This window comes from Rattus norvegicus, chromosome 16 (genome assembly GCF_021556685.1).
Source record: "Rattus norvegicus strain SHRSP/BbbUtx chromosome 16, alternate assembly SHRSP_T2T, whole genome shotgun sequence".
NCBI classification, from domain to species: Eukaryota; Metazoa; Chordata; class Mammalia; order Rodentia; family Muridae; genus Rattus; species Rattus norvegicus.
Window position 1 is genome coordinate 29,873,303 of NC_141549.1, and position 22,313 is coordinate 29,895,615.

General features: G+C 36.1%; 1 protein-coding gene across 15 annotated transcripts in view; it reads right to left on the reverse strand.

Annotated features, from left to right (window-relative positions):
• The window catches only part of Marchf1 (membrane associated ring-CH-type finger 1), an 863,029-nt gene that overhangs the window by 534,292 nt on the left and 306,424 nt on the right, over positions 1-22,313 (reverse strand). For 3 of the 15 annotated variants that reach the window (XM_087588651.1, XM_087588648.1, XM_087588643.1), the window contains exon 3: positions 1,419-1,537. The gene's annotated coding sequence lies outside the window, so the exon portion shown is untranslated. 15 annotated transcript variants of the gene reach the window in all.

The following is a 22,313-nucleotide window of genomic DNA, read 5'->3' on the forward strand; positions in this document are numbered from 1 at the left end:
AATTTATTTTCTGAGTTCTGTTTCCCCCATGTATGTCCTCAGTTATTTCAATCACTGCCTACAAATGGCTCTATTTTTGAAAAAGCTGCTCATTTAAAGAATGTCACAAATATTGGAAGTAAAAACAAGGTATGCAACTGAGTGCCAGGGGTATAGGTTGGTAGTGGAGTATGTGAAGCTCAAAGGCAACTTCTAGAAAAAAAAATGGGAGGAAACAGGAAAGAAGGGAGGGAAAAAGAAAGTAAGGAAAGACTGCTGTTCTGAAGAAAAATCAGAGTTCTACTGGGTTTTAATATTTAAAACAAAAGTTTTATGTGTTTCCTCTCTTTCACTGAACTTCAAAACTGAAGCAAGTCCAACTGGAGAGCAGTTGGTGACCACCAAGTGTGCATGTCACTACTTTATCCTGCAGCTTATGGTGCCATGCTAGTCAGTGTTCTACCTCACAGGCATCAGGACAGAGTAGACCTGTTGGCTGCCTCCTTCTTCTAGAAGCTTGCATGGTTTCCTCTCGTACCAAATGTAAAGGATAAAAAATTAAAAAGCAAACAAACAAAAAACAAAGAAAGAAGCAATATTTCTTCTGGGAAGAGATTTTATCCCCTTATCGACTATCTGCTGAAGAAGCAATGCTGTTATGGACTCCATGTGACCATGCGCAGTAATTTTTCCTTTACTTCCTTATTGTTCTTTAAGATCAGGCGCTCTCTTCATTTAAACATGTCTTGTGAGGCATTCTCTCCAACACAAAAGAAACATTCTAGCCCCCAGTGACATATGGGAGTGCCACCCTTTTTAATTACATCGAGGCAACTTCATAATATGTTTACTGAGTTGCTGAATGCAATTAGAGTCTGCATGATATGCAAGGATGCATGAAGAAACAGCTTTGCAGAGGAGTTAAGATTGATAGACCAGGCCCTACTTGGTGATTAGGGGGATAAACTACAGCTCGTAACCTGGGCAGTACAGATAACAACTGCAGCACAATTTTCAGCATGAATGAGTCAGTACAGTTTTGTAACAGGAAATTCTCCTGTGAATGTGCGATTACAAAGGTGGGGGTGGCGGGTAGGGACTGAAAGGATGAGAGAAAATGGAAGTGCTTAGAAAAAAAAATGAGTTAAGAAAGAAAAAAGAATCATGAAGGCCTGAATTTTGTAGGCTACTCTTTGGTTTATCAAAGTAACCTTAAAATCAGAGGCGATTCAAACAACCCCCACCACAGTGTTTTGTTGTTGTAGGTGGTGGTGGTGGTGGTGGTGGTGGTGGTGGTGGTGGTGGTGGTGGTGGTCTTTGTTCATTTGTTTTATCCTATCTGAGTACAATACATTGGGACTATTTATATACTTACTAGCTTAAAAAAATAACTGAAAAGTATTTGGGCTAGGGAGCAAACTCACTGCATAAAGTCTTACCATACAAGTGAAGTGGTCCATCTGCCATTCTAGTACTTGGAATGTGAGATTCCACACTGCAAGCTACTAGAGGAACCTGCAACAGTGACTTCAGGCACCAGGAAAAAGATGCTGCCTCCCTACGTAAGGTAGAAAGCAAATAAAGACATTCAAGGACAACCTGGGGCCTCTACATGTATGCTTATATAGTTATACCCATATGTATGCATACATGCATACACCTACATGTATATCACACACATAACATATGAACATACTTAAAATACAAAGCACAGTCTCGCTTTTGAAATATCAAAAAGATACTTTTGAAGTTAAGATACTTATGGTTTATACAGAATAATGAAATAATTCTTCAGGGTACAAATTCTAAAGTTTTGTTTATTTGTTTGCTTTGGAAGGTTGTTTTATGGTATCTTGGTTTTCATGTATGAAGTTACTAAAACAAAACTATGAAAACAAGAGTAGCAATGAACTCCCATTGATCTCTTTGGGTGCATAAAGTACTGTGTTATGATTCTAATATTTTAATTAACTTTCACAGAATTCTGAGGAATAGGTAACATAATGACATCCTTCATAAACTGTAATGAACAGATTTAACAGTAATTTGATAACTACATTAATTTATTTAATGAATAGTCATTTCAAAATTATAATAAATTAATTTTTTCACTTTGATTATTACATAATTAAAACATTTCTCCCTTTCTTTTTTTCTTTCCTCTTAACCATCTTATACACATCCTCACCATACTCTCTCAAATTCATGTATATATATATATATATATTTATATATATATTTATATATATATATATTCTGCTCAGGTCATATAATGTTATTTCTATGTATTATGGCAGGTCTATGTAGCTTCAACCCTACACAAAGAGTTACATTTAAGTAAGGAGTGATGAGAATTAGAAAAATAGTCCTCTAGAAAGAGAACACCAATTAGTTATCCATACCAAATGGTCATCCCTGAAACATATGTACAGACTGAACAGTGCCAGGAGCCTGCCCAAGCACCAGTTCTCTCTGGAAAACAGTTGGGGAGAGCAGCATCTGTGACTTTTGAGGGAGGAAATTTGGCTTTGTGAGAATAAAGTTTGCTTATTATTAAATAACATTTACCTTTCTTGATTCTAAGTTATCCTGAAGCCAGAATCCCCAAGGATCTGGTGCTTAACACCAAATTAGTGTATTTAGTAAAGAAGTTCTTTGTTAGAGTTTCTTTTTCTCATGTGAGGAAACTTCACCTATCATTGGACAAGCAAAAGGGAGGCTTGGAGCAATTAACTTTTAGTGAACCAGAAAAAAGGAGCTCATGCTGGCAGAAAGAAAAACTTTTACACAAGCTAATATGTATAGATATAAGCACATTCATACATACATTCATAGTTTTTGTTGAACCTAACCATCTGTCTCATCAACTCACATACTTACACACACACACACACACACACACACACACATACACACACACACACCCACACACACACACACACACACACACACACACACACACACACACATATATATATATATATATATATATATATATATATATATATATTTAGTAGCTGGAGCAAAAGTCTCCACAAGCAAGTTCAATTAAGAAAGCAAGTGCCAGCACAAAAAAAAAAAAAAAAAAAAAAAAAAAAAAACCCTCACCCGTTGTGGATGAAAAAAGCTCCAACTTTAATTGCTCAGAGAAAGTAAAAGTCTCTACCATTCTATTGCTGAATGAAAGAAGTCATGAACCCAAGTCCACAAGAATAAAGCCCTGTCCTTGTCAGTACGAAACACCTTTGCTAAGAAAAAAAAAACAAAAAACAGAAACAAAAAAATCACTGTTGCAGGCAAATGGATGGAACTAGAAAATATCAACCTGACTGAGCCAACCCAGTCACAAAAAACATACATGGTATGTACTCATGGATAAATGGACAGTAGTCAAAAAGTTCAGAATACCCATGGTACAACTCACTTCCTTCAGGAAGAAGAAAGAACAAAGTGTCGACGCTTCAGTCCTACTTAGAAGAGGGAACAAAATAATCACAGGAGGTAGAGGGAGGGAGGGACTTGGGAGGGAACAAGGAGTGGGAGGGAAAAGGGGGACAGGATCAGGTGTGGGAGGAGATAGGGAGAAGTACAGAGAGTAAGTGAATTGAATGGAGGTGTATAGCAATGGGGTATAGGGAAACAAGGGTAGTTACTAGAGAGACCCAGATACCAGGGAAGCAAGGAGGCTTCCAGGACCCAGTGGGGATGACATTAGCGGAAATACCCAAGAAAGGGGAGAGAGAGCCTGAAGAGACCGTACCCAGTTATTAGGCAAGGCTCCCAGTTGAGGATTGGGGTCATTCACCCATCTCCAAAATTTTAGCCCAGATTTTCAGGGACAAATAGTAGAGCAGAGACTGAAGGACAGGTCATCAAGAGATTGCCCCACCTAGGTATCCATCCCATTTGCAAACACCAAACCCAGACACTCTAGCTGATGCCAAGAAGCACTTGTTGACAGGAGCCTGGTATAGCAGTCTCTTGAGAGGCTCTGCCAGAGCCAGACCAATACAGATGCAGATAAACACAGCCAGCCATCAGAGTAAGCACAGGGACCCCAACAGAGGAGTTAATGGAAGGACTGAAGGATCTGAAGGGGTTTGCCACCCCATAGGAAGAACACCAAAATCAACCAGTCAGTCTCCCCAGAGCTCCCAGGGACTAAATCACCAACAAAAGAGTACATGTGGAGGGACCCATGGCTCCAGCTCCATATGTAGCAGATGGTTGCCTTATTGGGCATCAATGGGAGGGAAGGCCCTTGGTCCTGTGGAGGCTCAGTGCCCCAGTGTGGGAAATGCTAGGTAGTGAGGTGGTAGTGGGTGTGTGGGGAAACACCCTCATAGAAGAAGGTCCGAGGAAGTGGTGGTTAGGGGTTTGCAGAGGAAGGGGGATAACATTTGAAATATAAATAAATAAAATAACCAATAAAAATTGTCTTGTAAGAAAATGCTGCCTGCTGCTCTTTGCTCTCCTCTGCTTCTCTTCTGCTTCTTCTCTTACTATCATTGTTCCTAGTTCTTTTACTCTTTCAAGATATATGATCACATGGTATTGTAAGCCTCTTACTTTTTAAAGTTCACAAGTTCAAACATAAATTCAAATCATAAGTTGAATAAGAAGTATTAACAGGGCTGTGTAAATGTGTTTTCACTAGACTAGTTGTCTAACTAAACATTCATTATCTTCCACTAGCTTCATAGGTTCATCAAAAGTTTAAAACAATAATTCTTTTGTCTAAGTTAGCACAGTTTGTAAAGAGTCAAATCATTTGCCCAGTGACTCATTATCATTGAAGTTTTGTGTAAATAAATCTAGTCAATATTTTATCCTTTTTCTCATACCTACAACAAATTATTCATTCTCAGTTTATGAATTTTCATTATGAAATAATTATTTCATATTCAACCTAAGAAGAATGGTTTCTCTGATTGTAAATCTGTTTCAAGCTTGCTTTCCATCCTAGTGCAATTAGCTTGTGACACAAGAAGGTTTACAGAACCCTAATTGTAGCTTTCATATTATAGAGGGCTGAAAATTAATTGTATAAATTTAGTAATTTTGTAGATCCATTAATAAGAATTATGAAATAATCAATTTGTCTACATTGCATTGCTACAAAAGAATACATCTTTATTAATCTGCAGAAAATCTACCCAGTAGGGTGGGCTTATGCTCAGGAATTATTATATTAATTTAGTAATATCAGGAAAGGTGTATCATCAATAAGAATCAAACCTAACCTGAGATTTCTGAAAGCATTGCAATTGAGTATTATCACAGCCAGGCAAAACAATGGGTCATCTCCAGAATATCACTTGTATGTTTTTAGTTTTTCCTAGATAACTCCTGACAGAGCAGGTTATATTTAGGAATATATGTATATACTTAGACTTACATGCATGTAACAACAATTAATGGAAAAAGGGCAGGAATTTGAAAGAAAACAAGTAAAAAGTGTGGACAAATTCTGCAGGAGGAAAAGGAAGGAAAAGTCATATAATTACATTATAATCTCAAAAGAAAAAAGAAACAAAATAATATTTAATTCAGAAGGAGAAAATGTTATAATTTCCATTAATTATAACAAACTACTTTATTTAATGACTTACTATTACCCACAGATAATATTAAATATTGACATTTTCTATTCTGCACTTGAAAGGTAGAGTAGAGACTCATACTGGATCATCCAGTAATGTATCTGTATTTTATAATAGAAACAGATAAAAATTACCATAACAACTGACTTGGCAAGATCAAGATAGAATTGCACAGGGTATATCTCAACTATAAATCAGTGGGATGTCAAATGGGTGTTTCATTCATGACACAAACCCAAAGTCTACCAGCATGAAAATGTAACATTCTGGTTTTATTATACTTTTGAGTATTATTTAAAAACAAAGAAACACATAAGGATGTAAACTTTTATTTCATCAGTCTCAACAAGTGATGTGATTTCAGACATGCCATGAAAACTGATCAGTGAATAACTGAGAAATAAATGAAGAAAATGCTTAGCTGCTATGATCAGAAAAAAATATGGATTAAAACCACAGTGAGTTGGCACTGTATACTCACCAGAAAGATTACCCTTTAAAAGACTATTCATGAGGCTATTGAAGAAGGATTCTTTTTCCAATACTAGGGGAAAAGTTTGAAAAATAGTTTGCCAATGTCTAATAATGTATTCATGTATGAATTCTAAAAGATCAATAATTTTACTTACTAGTGAAAGGTAGTACCTTTTCCCATAAGGTTAACAGTGGAGTTTATGGAATATAATGATATTTTTTGTCAGCAAGATTTCCTGATTAATTTAATAAAAATCCAGAATTATAAAGCTGAATTTTGAGAACTGGGTCTTGAGCCATGAATGGGTGATGTGTTTGGCTGACATGATGAGAACCACAGGTTGACCAGGGAACATTTTAATCTGTGGTGCTGATTTGGCATCTAGGAAGGGATGCTCAGTGAGCTATTCTTATATAAAGAGTTGAGCTGTGGTTGGAAATGTGGAGTTGTTACATAAATGAAATTTTATAGTTATCCCACAGTTTGGGCCACTGAGGAAGCAAATGTAATTAGAAACAATAGAAACCAAGCCAATACTTGATTATAATTACAGTAAACATTAAAATGTGACTACACTATGAAAATGAAGGAATAAATTGATAAGTAATAAATCCCAGGTTTTTTCCAACTGCTTTGGAGATTTTTCTTGTTACCTACAGATCCCTTTTCATAATCTTCCTCATGCTGGTTTTCCCTCTAAGGTGCTCTATCCCAATAAATTCCTCTCTCATTCTTCTTCATTCACCAGTCTTCCTCTAAGACCTTCTTTCCAGGAGACACCCAAAGTTTTCAGACCTGGTTATTTTCAAATTCTTGCAAATTCTCAACTATCTAACAGATAGCAGGCTAGGTTGCTTATGGTGCTCATGTGAGTTTCCATCATGGAGAAAAGACCTATGGAAGTCATGAGCTTTCCCACCCACATAATTGCATAAGGAAACAATGAAAAGAAATTAACAAATACAAAAGAAAGCAATATTTTGTTCAGAAAACCAGACACAAGACCCACTGCTTTCTTGAGATCAAAATGCTTCATCTTCATTGTGTTATTTTGTCTGGATAAATCATGTAAGAGTATAATTAATAATAAATAAAGCCACATTGTTTTTCAGGTATATGTGTGGGGTATATGAATGCATGTGCTCAAGTGTTTTTAAGTGCACTTGTGGTTGAATGTATCTCTGCATATAAATATGCAAATGTGAAGAGACCAGAACTAACAGGAGTTTCCACTCCTTGAATCTTGGCCTATTCATTAATGTGGGCTCTCCCAGTCAAACCCAAAGCTCTGTGATATTGCTAGTACAGCTATAGAGATTAATCAGGGAATTCTTTGTTTCCTAATTCCTAGTCCCTGAATTTTAGGTGGGCTGACAGGCCCACCAGAATTTACATGGGTTTTGGAGATCCATTTTCTCTTGTCTTTAAGCTTGCTGGTAGCATAGTAAGGCTTTAAACTGCTTAGCAATCTCCCCATTTTTGTAATTTGCAATTGTATTGGCAAAAGTGTGTGCATTATAAACACACATGGCATGAGAAGCAGTGCCCCTTCCATTCCATGTATTGATTTTCTATTCCATTTTTGATTCTTTAATTTTAATTTTTCTATTCTTCCACTATAATAAGCACAATATGGTTTTATTATTTAGTCTGCCATGGGAAACACAGGATAGATGAGGAAATAAATGGAGGAAATAACGTTGATGGAGGAAAATAGTTAACTTGTTTACTAACCTAATCCTACATCCTATGTAGAGCTAGATGAACAAAGAATTTTTATTGTTTGACACAAAGGCACCAATGAGATGGGCAGGACTTTGGATAAGAAGGAAGTGTGCAGCAGTTAAGGTGCCAGTGGGAAGGAGATGATATATTCAGAATTTAGTAAAATATGGTTCATTGGCAGGATTCTCAGTTGGAAAATGGGCAACATCCAGAAAGCCTAAAAGGACTGGAAACAATGAGAATTCATTACTTCTCAGGAGAAAGGAACAAAGTGAAGGTTATGGGCTGCAAGGCTGCTGTGTAAGGCTTGTTCTTAGAAAGAGAGCAAGACTGCACCAGAACAGAATAAGCACCCAGCCATTGTCCTCCCACACTTCAAATCTCCGGAAGTCATGTTTCATTTCGAAGTCCATTTGTTGGCCACAAGGGAGCTGTAGTTCCTGCTCTTGTCTAAGCATCCAAGCCTGTTCTAAGTCTCTATAACTGATTGTGAAATGTACAAGTGGCACATTCATCAAACTATCATGCTAATAATAATTGCCATGAGGGGAGATGATGAAACATTATTTATCCTGACAAATTATGATACCATCAATAATTCACATAACTGATGATAAATAAAACAATGTAAAATGAAGGGATAATAGAATATAACAGGAAAACATAAAACTGACATGAAGTAAATACTTAAAGTTTAATTTATTGTGTATTTTTAACTAAGTAATAAATATCAATTACTAAAATGCATGGCATGCGAAAGAGACATGGGGCAAAAATACACACGTCTATGCATATCAAGCTAGTAGTTTAATAACATTTGAAAGTTTGTATTAATGGAAATGGCTCAGAATGAAGCAATATTTGTTAATACAGTGTTGGGCCATATTTCACAAAACAGTACTAAAAGCCATAAGCCTGGTATAGAACTTGACTCACGGTGTGGTACTTCTTGTATCAAGAGGCAGCATGTATTGATCTTGGCATCCAATAAAGTTAAGTAAAGAAAATGACTTGAGATTGCATTTGCCTTGTAGCAGTCAGAAACTATGCAACAAAATTAGATGAAGAGTGCAGAGGTTCTTAGTAAACACACACAAAAAACCTTTATACATGCTATTACCAAATCAGACACAGGGCTCATGTAATTTCAGCTGCTAAAGGCATCTCACACTTTCCAGTTCACATACCAATGATGCCTACTCATTAGAAGTTGGATTATCAGAAAGGATTGTGAAGAGGGGAGAGTCTGAAGTATGAGTTTCCATCTATTATTCACAACAGCTTGACTTAATCCTCAGCTCAAAACATTGTTACTCTGTAACATTTACACTCCACATAAAGAAATAGAAGCAAGAATGTGCCAGCTGTCCAGTGTGGTCCAACACCAGTGGACTACAGATTTTAAAATCTATTAAATGACCATTTAAAGAATTCTTGGCATCTATTTTAAGAAAAGCAAAGATATTTTACTTGGAAGCTCTTGAGAAGGTAAATTTTTACCTGGCTGAGTACTTAAGTACTTCTGATCTATTTTATGACACTGGTTAGAATCAGCCATGTGGAGCAGGCTAGGAATATACATGTTTACTTTGGATGAAATAATGCTCACCTATGAAGTAATGTACATTTAAAATATACTATTTTATTTAAAATATACTATTATAGATTTGGGAAATGTAAAGCTACTTTTGCATTTTGGTGTTTTGATTCATCTTCTGGAATGAAGTATGTATTGATGGATAACACAAAATTTCACAGAAAATACACATAACCTAAATATCAGTGTGACTTTGTTTTTGTATTAACTATGAAAATGGTAGTGTTTTTAAGCTTTCTTTTTAATACTCTAGATATATATTGTTTTGTCCAATACAAGCAAACTTTTCTTATGTGTTTAAAGGGAAGGAATAAGATTTATTTATCTTGCACTTTGTTTGCATTTTAGAAAAGAAGTTGAGGAAGAAACAGTGACCGCTCTCTAAACTAAATATTAAAAACCTATATCTTTGTGGCTAATGATTTTATCTAAAATAAATTTATACGATAAAACTATAGTTTATTCTGGAGTCTAACTTCTTGAGTTATTTGTATATTTTGGATATTAGCCCTCTAGCAGATGTAGGACTGGTAAAGATCATTTCCCAATCTGTTGCCATTTTGTCTTAATGAGAGTATCTTTTGCCTTACAGAAACTTTGCAGTTTTATGAGGTCCCATTTGTCAATTCTTGATCTTAGAGCATAAATCATTGGTGTTTTGTTCAGAAAAATTTCCGTAGTGCCCCTATGTTTAAGACTCTTCCCCACTTTTTCTTCTATTAGTTTGAGTGTATCTGGTTTGATGTGGAGGTCCTTGAACTACTTGGACTTAAACTTTGTACATGGTGATAAGAATGGATCGATTTGCATTGTTCTACATGCTGACCTCCAGTTGAACCAGTACCATTTGCTGAAAATGCTATCTTCTTTCCATTGGATGGTTTTACCTCCTTTGTCAAAGATCAAATGACCATAGGTGTGTGGGTTCATTTCTGGATCGTCAATTCTGTTCCACTGATTTATCTGCCTGTTTCTGTACCAATACCATACAGTTTTTATGACTATTGCTTTGTAATACTCCTTGAAGTCAGGGATGTTGATTCCCCCCAGAAGTTCTTTTATTGTTGAGTATTGTTTTTGCTATCCTGGGTTTTTTGGTATTCCAAATGAATCTGCAAATTCCTCTTTCTATTTCTATTAAAAAATGAGTAGGAATTTTGATGGGAATTACATTGAATCTGTACATTTTGGCAAAATGGCCATCTTTACCATATTAATCCTGCCAATCCATGAGCATGGAAGATCTTTCCATCTTCTGAGATCTTCCTCAATTTCTTTCTTCAGAGACTAGAAGTTCTTGTCATACAGATCTTTCACTTGCTTGGCTAAAGTCACATCAAGATATTTTATATTATTTGGGACTATTTTGAAGGGTGTTCTTTCCTTAATTTATTTCTCAGGCTGTTTATCTTTTGAGTAGAGGGAAGCTGCTGATTTGTTTGAGTTAATTTTATACCCTAATACTTTGCAGAAGTTGTTTATCAAGTTAAGTAGTTCTCTGGTGGAGTTTTTGGGGTCACTTAAGTACACTATCATATCATCTGCAAATAGTGATATTTTTTTATTTCTTCCCTTCCAATTTGTATCTCTTTGACTTCCTTTTGCTGTCTGATTGCTCTGACTAGGACTTCGAGTACTGTATTAAATAAGTAGGGAGAGAGTAGGCAGCCTTGTGTAGTCCCTGATTTTAGTGGGATTGCTTCAAGTTTCTCTCCATTTAGCTTGATGTTAGCTACTGGTTTGCTGTATATTGCTTTTACAATTTTTATATTTTTTGTGTTTAAATATAGGCCTTGAATTCCTGATCTTTCGAGGACTTTTATCATGAAGGGATGTTGAATTTTGTCAAATGCTTTCTCAGCATCTAATGAAATGATCATGTGGTTCTTATCTTTGAGTTTGTTTATATAGTGAATTACATTGATGGATTTTCATATATTAAACCATCCCTGCATCCCTGGGATGAAGCCTACTTGATCATGATGGATGATCGTTTTGATGCATTCTTGGATTCAGTTTGCAAGAATTTTATTGATTATTTTTGTGTCGATATTCATAAGGGAAATTGGTCTGAAGTTCTCTTTCTTGTTTAGTCTTTAAAAAATGGGGTACAGAGCTAAACAAAACATTCTCAGCTGAGGATTATGGAATGACCAAAAAGCAGCTAAAGAAATGTTCAACATCCTTAGTCATCAGGGAAATGCAAATCAAAACAACCCTGAGATTCTACCTCACACCTGTCAGAATGGCTAAGATAAAAAAATCAGGTTACAGCAGATGCTGGCTAGGATGTGGAGAAAGAGGAACACTCCTCCATTGTTGGTGGGATTGCAAACTGGTACACCATTCTGGAAATCAGTCTGGAGGCTCTGCAGAAAATTAGATATTCTACTACCTGAGGACCCAGCTATACCTCTCCTGGGCATATACCCAAAAGATGCTCTAACATACAACAAAGAAAAATGCTCCAGTATGTTCATAGCAGCCTTATTTACAATAGCCAGAATCTGGAAAGAACCCAGATTTCTTCAACAGAGGAATGGATTCAAAAAATATGGTACATCTACACAATGGAGTACTACTCAGCTATAAAAAACAATGACTTCATGAAATTCATAGGCAAATAGAATGAAGTAGAAAATATCATCCTGAGCGAGGTAACACAATCACAGAAAAACGCACTTGGTATGCACTCATTGATAAGTGGATATTAGCCCAAAAGCTGGAACTACGCAAGATCCAATCCACACACCACAGGAAGCTCAAGAAGAAGGATGACCAAAATGTGAATGCTCCCACTCCTTCTTAAAAGAGGAAAAAAATATCTGTAGGAGGGGATAAGGAAGCAAAGTTTAGAGCAGTGACTGAAGGACTGGCCATTCAGAGCCTGCTCCACATGTGGCCCATATATATACACAGCCACCAAAGCTAGATAAGATTGATGAAGCTAAAAAATGCATGCGGAAAAGGACCGGATGTAGATCTCTCCTGAGAGACACAACCAGAATATGTCCAATACAGAGGTCAATGCTAGCAGCAAACCACTGAACTGAGAACAGGAACACCCTGGGGGGAATTACTCCAGGGCTCCAACTGCATATGTAGCAGAGAATAGCCTTGTTGGGGCAGCAGTGGAAGGGGAAGCCCTCCCATGGTCCTGCCAAGGTTTGCCCCCTAGTGCTGGGGAATATAGGGGGCAGTAAGGGGAATGGATGGGGGGAATAACTGTATTTGGGAGGGATAGGGGATGGGGGCTTATGAACAGGAAACCGGGAAATGGAATAACATTTCGAATTTTAAGTAAAAAAAAAAATCTAATAAAAAAAACTATGATGTATTTTAAAACAACATATCCGTAATTACTGACAGTGTGACATCCTATCAGATCTCAGGCAAGAAATTTGGTTTAAGATCTCAAATGTAATTATAATACAATTTTAGTAGCAGCATACATTGGTAGAATCATGATATTCTATAAGTAGGTAGGTCACATGACACTCACTATACAGCAAATTCTCCTGGGTATTTTTCACAAGTTTTATGGGAGCATTTGTATAGTACATGAAGTATATATATATATGTATATATATGTATATATATATGTATATATGTATGTATATATGTATGTATGTATGTATGTATGTATGTATGTTCTGCAAAAGCACTTAGCCTTGGAGCTCTGAAGCCTCAGTAAATCAGTGGAAGTGCCACATTCTGCTGATTTCTCTGAAACTCCTTCCTTATGCTCTGTCGCGGGAAAGCCACATTTATTTTTAGACACAGTTTTTCTTTTAGAAATAATTGTTATGCATGTTTATCTCACCCTGCAGCCCAGAAGTTCTCTGCTGATAGAATTATGTCTACTTCATTAATTTCTCTGCCGCAGCAGTCACCCTAATTCTCTGGACACATGGAGGGTATAGAAATTCTTTGTTTTGTGGACATAGACAGTAATTACAGAGGCTTGATTCTGTATGTTTTATAACAAAGACTATTTGCTGAGGACATTTATAATTATTGTTGCAATTAATTTTTCAAAACTTTCTAGTAATTCAGAGCTGTCATTCTCAAAGCATGGTCTAAAACAGGTAACATAAACATCACCTACCAGTTCACTGTCAGTGATGATTTTATGGGGTGGACAATAGTAAATAAATGCCTTAGATATACAGATTAGAACTCTGCAGGTGGGAACCAACAGCCTGCTTTCTTATACCTGCTTTCTTGGTGATGCTGAAGTAGACTGAGCTTTGATAAATGTTAGCTTAAATAGCCAAGATGAAGAGGGTTTTGAAAGCTTTACACTTTCTAGTTTTCACAGAATACGATGTAATCTGTTGTGCTTAAAATTAGTAACAGTATTCATTTGAGAAAATGTACCTTATATCAGTTAAATGCATGCTTTGGATTTAGGAGGCAAGATATCTACTCTCCATGATGTCTTACTTTAAAATGTTGCTATGGATGTGATTCCTAAGACAGGAGACATACTACAGAATGCTATTACAAATAGCAGTCAATGGTTTTCTCTTAAGCTTGCCAGTTAAGAGGATGGCTATGTTTATACAGACTTTCTTGTTTGTCTTTTCATTGCTTATTCTGGGACACGATCACAGAATAACACTCTGCTATTCTTCAATCTAACTCTGTACATGTGAAACAAGTGAAGATTTACAACCTGCTTAAGATGAATCATGCCAGGAAAGGAAAGTTTAAACTCCAGGGAATCGATGTTAGGCACTTGGGATTACGCCCCGAGATCTCTCTGATCGTTTCTTATCTTCTTCATCCATTTCTTTTTAACTTTAAATTTTTTTAATTTGAAAAAAATCTACTGTTATCACTCAAATATCTCAAGAATGATTGTTCCGAAGCAGGTGGCAACCTTTCTATAGTTGAAAGAGGAAGCATCGAAGGTGAGCATGTGAAAATGAAAATAAGCTCACAAAAATCAATACATATTAAATGCCAAAACAGTCAAAATGCAGCAGTGTCTACACCCTATTGTTCATGGTATTCCCATCTCACAACCCAGAAGCAGTTGCCATGGCGTTATCTGGAGTGAGACGGGAGAGCAACTGGAGGTTTGATGCTTTATCAGTGAAACAAAGCATAAAATTTCCCTCAAGAAATACTGATTTTAACCAAGAAAATGAGAATAAATACAATTGTTTTCTAAGCATTTGCAGAGGTGATGGACATGGTGTAAATAGAATGTATCCAAATTAGCGACATTGCCATGGAAAATTTAATATTGCCATGTAGGAAATATAGATCAGATATTATAACTAAACTCTGAGCGTCAAACCAGCAACTTAAGCAAAAAGCAAACAACATAAACAGAGGCTCACTTAACTTTCTAAATTTGCACAACTTTAAATTAAAATTAATATTTGCTTAGAAGAATGTATTAGTTAACTTAGGATTGATGTAGTTTAATTTCTGTTTTGTTCATTGTTTAATGCAGCATGGCATGGCATAGATAGAAGTATTTTGAGTACATGATAAAGAAGCATATAGTCCTACAGAGATGAAAAGCATATGTGGTCATGTAATATATGCTCTATTCCAGAGTTTCTTTACTTATCATATTGTTTCAAATAAACAAAATCCCCATCTCAATATGGATAAGTGACTTGTGAGTGTAAGGTTACACCGTAATTTACTTTATACATGCGACAAGGAGACATAGTACCAAGATCTATAAATACCATAGCATTTAGCCAACAAACCAGACTGCCATAGCAAAAGGACTTTGTCATTCACAGTAAGAGAAGGGTGAGTATGACTGTTTTCCAGTACTGGTCCTTGGACTTGCAATATCCCCCACTTGATATCACAGGGCAAGAGAACTACATTTATATGACAGGAGAAGAACCTGAGTTCATCACAATGTCTGGCTATGGCCTTGGCTCAAAAAGACACATAATTTCTGGACAGCCAGCAAATCTATCTTATGTCCTAGATGGAGGTGCTATTTCCATTTTCCAATACTAATCACTCTAAAATGGGGTTAAACAAATACTCCAGATAATAAACATTGACTATTTCTTTGTATAAGATATGCAAAAAAGGCTTTTAGGGAGTGTGTGTGTTTTCTATCATATAAGAGGTATTTAATTTGATTTTTTGTTTAATATGAGGAAGACATATGATCCATTTATAAATATCATTTCTAGAATTGCTTGATGCTAAATATTAATATATTTTAATGTCAAATATGAATATAACTACTATATCCCTTCCTTCTAAAATCAATCAATAAATACTTCATTGTGGCTTTCATTTATTTCATAAAGTATTAGAGCTTAGGATATGTCCCATAATAAATTCATAATTCAGTATGAATATCTTAATAGAACCACAGTACACACTTAAAACATGCGAGTGAATGCAACTTTCAGCACATTTTAATAAGAGGAGTAAGTTTAATTATAGCTTAGTGGACCAATTGTGTAGAACAAGGTGTAAAAAATGCTGAGTTCTCTAAAGCAAACACAGAAAAGACTTCCTTGGGAGAAGACATGACCCTAAACGAATGTCTTGGAGGACAGCAAGAAAATGCAAATTAAAGACATATTAACATTTTTATACATAGATTAAAATAAAGGTTACTGACATCCATCTAAGTTAATCATTATTTCAGAAGACTTATCTAAATTCTAACAGACAGCAAGAACACAGAGAAGCCAGTCATATACCATGGAATCACTAATTCCTTCAGCATCATGAATGAGCTTAATTTTGAAAATTCTTTCACACCTGCGCATCCACATGTGTCATGACACAAAGGTATAATCTGTTCTCACATTCTTGCTATTCTGATTGTATGTGTATAGAAGTTCATTATGTACATGTATATACATATACATATAAACATATACATACAACTATTAACTGTATGTATGTGTTCTTGAATCTTTTGGACAGACTTTCATGGACACTTCTAAATGAAGTCATGACCATCTCTCAAGGCTCAGCCTTAATCTAAGGGTAACATATTGCTATTTTGACAATTACATTACATTATTCTTGTCATTAAAAAGTATTTGGGACTTTAAAATATTAGTGAATTATATATTAATTGTATTTTGTCATTTTTCTATATTTCAGAAGTTCAGTTTCTGTTCCTTTGGCATTTATAATTTTATGCTCCTATGTAACTATGTTTTTCTCCACAACAGTATCTAGAATGTCCAAAGTTCTCTAAAAGTCCATTATGATTAAAGTATTTTTTCTCTGCACATTACAATAATACAAAATAAACTATACAACCTCGCAAAAAATCTGGAAAGAGAAGGACTGTGACATCATGTTAGCAAAATTAGATTTTAAGTATATAGTTCTCTGATTTTCCATTTACAGTCAGTCACCTTCCTTTCTTACCTGGAAATCAGCTTTGCTTTTATAATAGAAAAATTTTAAAAACAAGTCTATTCAAATATTTTTTCGTTTGAAAAACTATAATTTTTCATGTGTGTATGTTTATGAGTCTGTGTGTGTGTGTGTTAGTGTGTGTGTGTATGTTAACATGCCTGTGTGTGAGAGCATGCACGCATAACTGGAGGTTCCCGCAGAAGCCAGAAGAGGGCATTAGATCTTTAAAGCTGGAATTTGTAGAAAACTTTGAGCTGTCATACATGAGTGTTAGGAATTTGACTCAGGTCCTCTAGCAGAGCAGCAAGTGTTCTTAATTCTGACCTACCTTGCCAGCCCTTGGACACCTGTCCCCCTCCCCATTTAGAGTTTGAATCTACTAAGCACAATCCTATTGAATTCAACATTAAATCTCATAAAATTTGTCATCAAAAACTGTAAATTGAAGCACATCACAGCAACACTGTAAAATTAAAATGCAAGAACTTAATAGATAAGACAGTCAACAAAGACAAGAAGGGACCAATAGCAGAGAGATTTAAATGATAAATGGCAAATTTAAGGAGAAATCAAATTCAGAAGTAAAACTGTAATCACTCTATCTAAATCATTTGATTTCCCATTTATTGTGGCTCTCAACATTTCTAATACAATTCAATACAGTTCTTCATGTTGTTTTTATGATAAAATTATTTTTGCTGCTACTTCATAATTGCAATTTTGCAATTTTTTGTGACTTTTTTTGAGAAAAAGATTTGCTAAAAGGGTTGTGACCCAGAGGTTGAAAACCCCAGCTATAAACGTAAATTAGCTAAAGGAAGCCAGAGTATTAATGAGCATAAATTTGTTTCATAGCTTAATTCACTCTTTCTTGGATAGACTGTCCTCACAGTGTGCTTGCCCTTAATATTCTTTCTGAGAGTGACACAGTATGCTGATAACATGTGCTTTTTCTAGTTCATTATGACTCCATTTCCTCTTGATTTATATATCATGTTTGTAAGTCCATCAAAGAGCCATTTTGTTTTTAACAGCAGTTTACCCTACTCAATCATAAAACTTAAAGTTAAACCTTAGTGGCTTTGTCTTCCATTTTTGTTTTGCTTTGTTTTGGTGTTCTCTCTCTCTCTCTCTCTCTCTCTCTCTCTCTCTCTCTCTCTCTCTCTCTCTCTGTTTTTGGTATTTCAAGACCTGGTTTCTCTGTGTATCTCTGGCTGTCCTAGAACTCACTGTGTAGACCAGGCTAGCTTCCAACTCAGAGATCAGCCTGTCTCTCTGCGTTTTCCTCCTGCCTCCTGCCTCCTGCCTCCTGCCTCCTGCCTCCTGCCTCCTGCCTCCTGCCTCCTGCCTCCTGCCTCCTGCCTCCTGCCTCCTGCCTCCTGCCTCTGCCTCCTGCCTCCTGCCTCCTGCCTCTGCCTCCTGCCTCCTGCCTCCTGCCTCCTGCCTCTGCCTCCTGCCTCTGCCAACAGTGTGCACCATTACTTTCCTGCTTGTTTACTTTTTAACACCTTGCAGATTTCAATGTATTTATCACAGCATCTTGCCATTATTATCCAATGGAATTCTTTCTGAATTCTACTTCTTTGTACTTTGCCCATTAAATTATTGCAATCACTATCACAGAATGAGTGAGATTCTCTCCCAGAAATAATTTTTCATCTTTCTTTCCTTAAATTTATCAAATCTAATTATCTTTTATGTGTCCTTTTAAAAGTTTGTTTTTACATTTCTGTTGTTGTAAAAATATAAAAGATAAAAAGTTGGGTTGTCTTTTACCCTGCATGGTCCTCACCACAGTGCCCCAAGATATCTGCTAGATACCTTGGTGGAAACACATCCCAACTCCTTAGAGGCCCAGAGTCTCCAGCCACTGCACACTTTTCTACACTCAAACCATCACATAAAAGAACACACAACACAATAATCTTTGACCCAATTGGTAAGATATAATTGCCCACTTAAACATACAAAGCCCGGTACCATTCATCCCTTGAGACCATTAATAACAACCTGTAAATACACAGAGTAGAATCTTAACATCAGCCTCCATTGTCCTGCCACGTCCCTCCTGTCTCTTCTCCTCTCCGTTTCAGTCTCCTCCTCTTTCTTCAAACTTCTCTTCCTTCTCCTCCAATAACAGGCCTCCTTCTATCCTGTACCTGCCCCTCACCGTACTTTACAAATTCAATGGAGAGAAGGTTCTGGTGAAGTCACCTGATTCCTGAGTAAGTGACTGGGCAGCTGTCCTTGGGGCAGTGGAATTAGCATCAAAATACAGATAACTTCAGGGCAAACCACAACATTTCCTCCTTTTTGTCCAGTTAAAAGGCCTTTTCACTTATATATAAATTGAGTACAATTATTACCATTTTATAATCTGTCCTTACCTACAAAGAAGCAAAAAGAAAGAAAGAAAGAAACAAACAGAGAAAAGCACCACTATTTTAAAAATTCTAGCCCACAGAATAACTATGCTGATTATTAAAAGCCAATGTTTATTTTAAATTATTAAATGGCAAGTACCCACTGTGTAAACATTAGCTCTTAGTTTAAGAACACTTTCTGGTTTAATCTTTCTAATCATCTTAGTAACCAGATGTTATAATCTACTTTGGAAGTTATATAACTAGTGATTAAAGAGAACTTAATTAGTGGTAATTTAAAAAGTGTTAAAGACTATCACAGGCAGAAAGCATTGTAACACCCCACAGCTGGAATCTCCTTTCTTCTGACAGACTGTAAACATGCCTGCACACCATGTGCTCTCATTTCCCTACAGTAAACTGGAGAAAACCCTGCCAGAGTGTCTCACAATTTTCATAAACAGAGGAATTACAAACTATGATGAAAGGAAGCATTATCATGTAATCCTATCACAGATGTGTGGTTATTTGTAAGTACACTTGCAAAGACACACATGTGAGAAATTTTATGTTTGTTTCCAGGGCTTCTTTGCATGTTTTCACAAATTAACATATCGTAAAGTCTTGATTGTATGTGTCATCTTCTGAACATCTTTCCTAAGCTCTGGGTTTGCATTTTCAAGTGCTACTCGACATTTCCGTTTGGTGGCTAATATTAACCATGTCAAGTCTTATGTGTTCAAGTAAAATGAGATCACAGCTAGCCAGTGTGCCTCAATGCTCCCTCTTGCTGTTATATTCTGCTAACAGCCTTGTTTCTCTCATATGCCTTACCCTTGTCATCACAGGTATCATTCACCTTTTCCTCTATTCGTAATCAACTCCCTGGCGCTTTATCTTCACATCAGACAGCCAAACTGCTTTTGCTAGACTCTGAGGTATGCCACCATGACCACTCAAATACTCAATGACCATCAGATAACATCACCAGAACATAGGGCACTGCTGGGCACGTGGTGTTTAGGGACCAATGCAGAGGAAACCAGACTTGAATGTGCATTTGAATAATATTTATGATGTCTTCAGTGAATCACATTTGATTGCTATTTTAACTCATATTACCACATCTTCCCTCACTTGGCATCATTCCTTGGAGAGGTGGCTTCACTGTTACTCATCATGGGAGGACAACTTGGCACTGTACTTCAGGTGCTTTTAAGATGTTCACTCCCTTTAACCTTCTAATTCAGCTCCTTACATTTTCATCGTTTACATAATGTTCATCTCAATGGTATTTGTAAAATTATGGAAAGTATGTCTGGAAAGAGATTTAATGTTTGTTAGCTGAAATTTGTTTCATCTACATGTGGTAATATTGTTTAACCAGTGGTGTGAATATTCTTTACAGAACGCTCAACAAACCGAGAAGTACAATTTAAGAATGAAGAATAGTTTGGAATGCAGTACAAAGAATAAACCTCTTAAATGTGTTTACTAAGTTCATCTAGTAGACAGACCAGAATGCCAGCTGCTCTTACTGATGAAAGATGCTCTCACCACCTTATTCAAGTATTTTTCATTTTCTATATTTGTATTCTTTTATAAGAATATTTATTTTTGATTTTGCTTTTAAATATTTTGCCTGACTCTGTGTAGTGTCTGTAGACCCTTAAAGGCCAGAGAAATATATAGGTTTACCTGCAATGGACGTTATAGAAAGTTTGGTGCTTTGCCATGGTACTGTGACCTGAACTGGTAGGGCCATCTACATCACTAGGATTCACCTTTAGTCACCGAGTCATCTCTGAATCTCCTAGCTTTTTAGTTTTTTAAAAAATACTGGATAATGTTTTGCATCTTAAGAGGGTGCCAAATAGTCTATAAAGTCCAAAACTTTGTTAAGAAAATAATGAATATTTTCATTAAGAGTAATTCTCTACAACTTACAAAGGTTAGGGACCATTCAGAAGAAACATGACTAGGAAGCAAGAGAGACAGTATTGGTCTTCGAACAAATTCCAGAGTCCAGATGATCGACTGCCATGCAACTCTGAAATGTGCACAGAGAAAGAAGACAATTCAGCGACTCTTCAGCAGTCCTTCTACCACGTGAGGAATTTAGAGAGAATGAACCAAATCATTAAAATAAGGAGACTTTTTACAGTAATACAGATAAAAATATCTTTTCTTTCTCTCATATATCTTTCTAACAATGCAAAATAATTTCATTTGTACCCATGTAAAATTGATACTGTAGCAATACTACAATGAAATTTTATCTTTGGAAACTGTGTATCCTGTCTGTTATCTATCACCTATGATTTATATCTATCATGTCTTTTATATATCTATACATCTCTACCTGTCATCCTCCATGCATCATCTATATGACTATCCTTTCTGTCCTTCTGTCATCTATATTAAATATATAAATAGAAAAGTCAAATGACAATATCTGATAACCTATTTATGATTTAAAATCCAATATCAATATTCCTAGACAAAATCTCCTAGTCTTATGAATGCATTTTGTTGGTTTTACTCAAAGATTGTACTCCTCTCAAATAAGAAAGATAATACTACCTTCCTCTAGTGTATCTGTCCTGGATGACTCCATCTCTGCTATCAGGATCTTTAACATTAAGGACTTGCTAAGGTTCCTTGGCTGTGACACAGATGTATATAGTATTATGTTTAGGACATATTATGTACATAGTATTATGTTTAGGTCACTCACATGGCATTTCTCTCTACATCACTGTCGGAAGAGTGGGCAGGAAGAGAGACTGAAGTCCCCGAAGACTTTTCACCTTTTTACTATGAGTAGAGGATTGTTTTGTTTGGTTTTGTTTTGTTTGGTTTGGTTTGCTTTAGTTTGGTTTTGTTTCTTGCCTCTGACTTAGAGTCCTATACCTTCTGCCAGCATCTCTAACTGCCAATCTAAACTTATTCTACAAGCAAGGGAAACACGCAGATTCATGCCAATTCTTGATTCTAGGGTCCCAAATAGAGTGGCCATTAAAAAGGGATAGAAGAATTAGAACCAAAGTGTGATAGGTATATTATAATAAAACCACGAGAGGAGTCAAGTCATTCTCAAACTTTCTTCAGAATCACTTTTTCTATCTATGGAAAGATTAAATAATACCTCACTTTCAAATGTAATGGGTGTCAAATATTATCGTTTTCACTTT